Source organism: Pithys albifrons, chromosome Z (assembly GCF_047495875.1).
Source record: "Pithys albifrons albifrons isolate INPA30051 chromosome Z, PitAlb_v1, whole genome shotgun sequence".
Lineage (NCBI taxonomy): Eukaryota > Metazoa > Chordata > Aves > Passeriformes > Thamnophilidae > Pithys > Pithys albifrons.
In genome coordinates this window covers 18,080,006-18,086,150 of record NC_092497.1, presented here as the reverse complement: position 1 = coordinate 18,086,150, position 6,145 = coordinate 18,080,006, and positions in this window count along the sequence as shown.

The window sequence follows — 6,145 nt, the reverse complement described above, 5'->3', positions numbered from 1 at the left end:
GAAAGGAAATATTAGTTAAACCAAGGTGGTGCTCTTTCCTTTTTTTTTCCCTTCTTTTTTTCCTCTGTTTTTATTTCCTCCCCTCTCCGCTCCCCCCCCCCCCCCCTTCCCCCTTGCTTTTTGATTTGTGAATTTTTATCTCTTCTTATAGAAAACCCAGAGGCAAAAACTCTGTTGTGACAGACCAAGGTGGAGAACGGCCAGGTATCTTCTAACACCTCTGCTTCTCTCTGCTGATCCTTTTCATGTGGCACTTGGTTTCCCTGAGCTCAGAGGGATAAAACACAAACGTGGAGGGATAGACCAAGATATGGTTCTGAATCTCTCCCACAGCACTGAAGTATGGCTGTACAAGTTTGTTTTTTGCTTCCTCGCTTGCAGTTTGTTCCTGTGCTTTTAAAGGAGAAAGAGTCTTGAACTACAAGATAACTGAGTTGCAGAGAACTAGTTTCAGATCTGCTGAGATTGTACATCTGAATTAATTTTAAAATGGGCAGTGATATTAACATTGCTCTTATCTAACCTATACAGGGCAACAGGTTTATTTTACATGCCTGATGAAGATATGGTCCTTGCCTACAGGAAAGTCCAGTCTGTGCTGGAAAAGACTTTTTAGCAGTCTGCTTTCAGTCTGCTGGTGCTGGTTTGGGTGCTGGCTCAGGAATACCTCTCTGAGTAGCCAATCTGATTGCCTACCTAGCTGATTTCTCTGGAACACAGTAGGTTACTCTGCAGTGTATTTACCCTAAAGGAGGTTACTACCTGAATCTGTAGTCACTTAGGCATTTTCAGAGTGGTTTGAGAAAAATTTAGCAGTGGGTAGTAGACTTTATTCCTAGTAGGGCTACAAACACTGAGGCTACTGAAATACTTTCTTACTGAGCAGTGTTTTGTGGTTAGATTCCCAAGTGTCTAATAAGTCAGAGACTCCTGCTGCAACTTTTCCAGGGACACTGATAGGACCTATTTTCTCATTCTGGCTCTCTGTTTTCATGAAGCTCATAAAAACTTAACATCTCTGAAAGTAATTCTGCTCTGCCATGTGTGTTAATTAAACCGGATTATAGCTTCAAAGGCTTTGAAGGATGGCTAGAGTTGGTGAGAGAGACATACACAGATGCTTATGCATATGCACAGACACATACCTACACAGAATGGTGTAATATACACTGTAGCCAGACTAGTTAAGTCTAATTTTGCTAGAAAGAGAGACCAAAATATAAAAAGGGAATGAGGAACTAAGCTGTTGAAACTAATGCTGGAAATTCTGTAACATAAGAAAAAACTTGTCATCAATCTGATTTTCGTGTTGCTTATGTTTTGTTTCTATCTGTTTGTTTAATTAATCTTGACATCTGTATAATTTCAGTGTCATTCTTTATCTTATTGACAGTGGTATAAGTGAACAGTCAATCAGACCCAGTGGGATGAATGGAACATCTCTTGGTAAGGGATTCTGCTGTAACTGTCAGTGGTGTGACATATAGGAAGGTAATATTTTTGGACAATTTTAATATAAAATCCACAATCATCCTGGACACCAAGCCTTCTGCAGGAACTTTGGTGGAGGGATGACAATTTATGCCAGACATCAAGCAAAAGGAGAGCATTAGCTTCCTGATTCTAACATTCACACTAGTTGTTTATACTTTTTATTATTCATGGAGTGACTCCTGATAGATTACACACAATGATTGCAATTAATATCACCAGGCTTTTATTTTAAAAAGTCAGACTTTTAGTATGCATTAGTTGGCTATCCTCCTGAAGGAGAGAAAGAGGAAGAGGGCAGTCATTTTAGTGATGGTTTCAGGACAGAAGAAACTGCGCTTTGGAGGTACCTTTGTAGGCAGCCTAGTCTAGTAGCTCAAACTAGAGACATTATATTTGAGTTGCTGATGTGGAGTAAGTACAGTCCCGTCCACATGGACTATGTTGTAAAGTTCTTCCCCAAAGATTGCCATATTTAATAGGACTTGAAAATTCCTACTGCTTACTAAGTATCTACTGATTATTGCGTGCTTGGAGATTTTATTCTTTTTCACAGATTTGCAAAGTGCTAATGATGGAAGAATTGCTTGTTCAATGTTGGTTTACCAGGAAAAGACTCAGGTAGCTAACATGTTCTGCTTATCATGTGTCATTGTGCCTTAAGTGTTCACACTTCATAAGGTATTCATGGTACCCTAGCGTTTTTAGAGTTCTGTTATATGTTGTGGGTGCAAATGGCTGCATAGTACTTTTCCTAAAGAGTTCTGAACTCTGAAAACTTTGGGAGACTGGTTTTTGTCACTGTATTCTCTGTCCTTTAAACAATGTTTTCTTCATATGGCTCCATAAATCTTAGAGAAGGTGATAATATCTTATCACAACAAACAGAAGGTAACATCCATCTTCCATTTCTGTCTCATGATTCATACCATTTGTATGTGCAGTTTCAGTGTGGTTAGAGATTCACAAATATAAAATGGGAATTTTTCTAAAAAGGCAATAAATATCTTTAGTTATTTAAATCAGACAGAAGTGTATTTATTTAATGGGCATTTCTTTTATCAAATCTCCTGTATTTTCTATTAAACTATCACCACAGGTCAGATTGTAACATCACTTTCACATAACTTACAATAACTTAACAAAAGTTAACAATAATAGTGTATCCCTTATTAAGCCTGTAAAAACCACAACAGACTGATATTCTTACTGCTGATGATAAATTGAACTTTTCCATTTCTACTATTACATTAATAAAGAGTTAAAGAGCAGCCATTCTATATGGGTTGAATATTTTAGCTTTTCCTGGACTGGAAAGGTTGTATTTTCTATTCTTATTCCTTTAGCAGACGTGTATGTAAAAAGGCTACCTCTATGAACGTATGGTTGGTGCACACATCTGTTCATTTAACTGTACTGTACTATTGTCCTGCAGCTGTCTTCAGGGCATTACATTAAAGAAAATCAGTCCTGCAAAACTGATTTGCTTATTTCCTCTCTCTGAGTTTTCCTTAATCCTGTATCTGTCTTCTAGAAGTATTGGTTTATTTAAGTTTAATCAAAGTTGAACTTTACTGTCAGATATTTTTGGGCAGTTCATGATAAAAGTACCCTGGTGTATTATTACATCCAGGTGAATATGTCAAATTAGCATTTTGTTTAGTCCAGTAAAGTTGTGTATCACCTTGTCTATAATAATCTTTCCCTAAAAAGAGAGAAAAAAAAAAGAAGAAAAAAATCAACAATTGAACTAAATTTCTTATCATGCAGTAAAATCAGTGCTAACTGGTCTGTAAGTGGGTTTGTGAGGATTCAGAGATCTATGTTTAAGATGCCAGTCTAGTAAACAGTTACAATAGTACTAAGATATTTGCCCATGGGCTTTTAAAAGAGATGCAAATGTGTCTGACCTTTCTGTCTCCTCTTGTATAACTTGACATACAAGGAATATTCTGGAAGAATCAATGAACATTAGTAAAACCAGAGAGCAGAAATCTGACCTCAGAGATGGTAAGCATGTTATGAATGCTTTGATAGAAAGGCAGGGAGGCAGACAGAGTTCACATATAAAGAGCTTCATGGAAGGAAAGCTGCAGGCAAAAATGAAAAGAGAATCAGAAAAGACAATTAAGAAGAAATGTTGTCAGCACTGACACTGAAGCAGGAGAGAAGAGAGAAGGAGAGAAGTTACACATTTGAGGAATGGAAAGCATATAAAATCCTGATGCTGTGTGTGCAATGTTCAAAGGAGACTGTGAGCCATGAGCTGAGTATAAGATACAACTTGGATTATCTGCAGTTAACAGCAGAGGTGGTGGCTGTTGTCTGGTGTTTTACCAATGGTGTGTAAGCAAACAGGATGAAATGAATAGACAGGAATGAGGCAATTGTACTTTTGGTCTTACTTTATAATGGGGAAAGAATATTTTTTTTTGTTTGGGTGCTCTGTTGATAAATTTTAAGGCATTAAAAAACAGTTACTGTTTGGAGACAGTTGGAGAAAGAGGAGATGAAGATGTTGGAGGTCAAAAAGCCAGATGGTGGTACAGTTAGTGATGTAATATTATGAGCATCTTAGCCATGAAAGAGCAAAGGTGAAAGAAGATCCAAAAGGAACACAGTTGAAGACAGTGTTTCTAAAAGAATAGTGAAGAGAGAAATGTCTATGATGCTTTGCCCTTACAACAGAACATACTGAAGGAAATGTTTATGGTGTGCCTGTGAGGCTGCCAATTTTTTTTCCATGCATAAATTTATTTTGCTTTCAAGCTACTGTGTCCCAGCTTGTAGTAAGATGTCCAGATTCATCTTGCCTAAACATGGGCGAGAAGTATCTGTGACAATGCCAAACAGAGGTTCTAAGTCAGGGAACTGGCATTTTTTTTCAGTCAAACTAAATGCAAGATTACAGTTAATAGTTTAGGGTCAAAGTCTCAGCTCTGCATGGAAAGAGATAGGGCAAAACTTGAGATTGTGCATCTGTCTGTCATACTTTAAGGGAGATCTGGATACTTAGATGTATCTTGTAGTGAAATTTTGCTATAATAACTGAGTTACATACATGCTTTTGAATCTGTAGTTGATTAGAAATGAACAAAACCCAATATGTCACTTTCCACTTTTGTAAAGGCTACAAATATTTTCAAGTTAAATTTAGCAGAAAAGAGAGGGGAGAAGCCAGGAGAAAATACAGAGAAATAATTTACAGAGGGGTACAACAGCCATATAGTCACATAAAGGAAAAGGAATTTTGTCTATAGCAGCTTATAAGGGTCCTGCATTATTGTTGAAGTCAAGGAAGAATAACTCTAATATTACACAACACATTTGTTTTCACATATTTAATTAAATTTTGTAGAAATGGAAAAATAATTTGTTTTTATGGAACTACTATCAGTCTGTAACCCAAAACTTCTTTCAATATTTAAATGTTTTAATATAAACCATTCATACTGGACTAAGTAAAAAAATATGTCCAAAATGGAAATAATCCAGATTATATGGTCTGCTTTCTTTTACAAGCCTCAAATAACTTCCATTTTTCTAACAGTTTTATATCTGTATAAATGTAGGTAGGAAATGTTTGTAACATAAAGATGTATGGCCACTTTTTACATTACTGAATGTGCTGTATGCCAGTGGTGTGTTAGGCACATATCTCAGTTTGACTGACTGTGGTGTTAATTTCTTTGTAGAGTCATCTGAGAGTTACAGAAAACCATCTCCTGAAAGCCATTGAGGATTACTTTTTAATCAGACCAGTTGAATCTCATTTGGACTGCTTGTCATCAGCTCACTGCAATTGTTTATTGTGTTGTCACAAGAACAAGCAACCTTTTCTGAGGTTTGGCTTTAGCTGATTGTGTAGGGTTCTCTGTTAATCCAGTAGAGGATTCTGAGAATGCTGATCTGAATGGGTAAGCAAACAGAGATTTGCACTGAGGGGGACATCAAAAGTTAAAGACATGCTAGACACAATTTTGCAAACCTTCAAAATGCCACTCCTTGGAACATCTTAAATCACAAGAAGACTTCTTTTTTTATTTTTATTTTTTTTTATTTTTATTTTTATTTTTATTTTTTAAAAAATTAATTAATTCAACACAACATTGTCTTGTACTGAGCGTAGTTCCACAGAAACACATGATGCTGTTTATAGGGCAAATTGAAAGTCCTATAGAGCTGGTTGGTGGGAACTGCACAATCATCTATATATCATCTTCTAAAGCCTTTGAATTCGGTCTTACAACTCTTATGGGCGAATATCTAAATTCTCAGTCTGCATTTCAATTCAAATTGAAAACCATGCCTGGAGTCCTCAGTATATTGTTTCACTTGGCCTAGGAGGACTATGGTAGTACATTCAAGTTGCAACACCAAGAATGGGAGTGCCATCTAAACCAGTCAAGGACTGTAACAAGTACTTCTTAGATATGCTAAAAAGCTCTGAGGCCTTGCCAAGTTCAGGTATTAGTATGGCCTTCCATCTTTCTCCTTTCTTGTTCAAACACTATTTTCCCCAAACCCCAAATGAATCTAATGACAAATATTAAACAACCTTCTTTGTGGTCTGTTCCCAACCTACTTTAAAGGTGAGGAAAGAGCAAGTTCCTTATTTATCTGACTAGAACAGAATGTGTGGGAGGAACAGGCA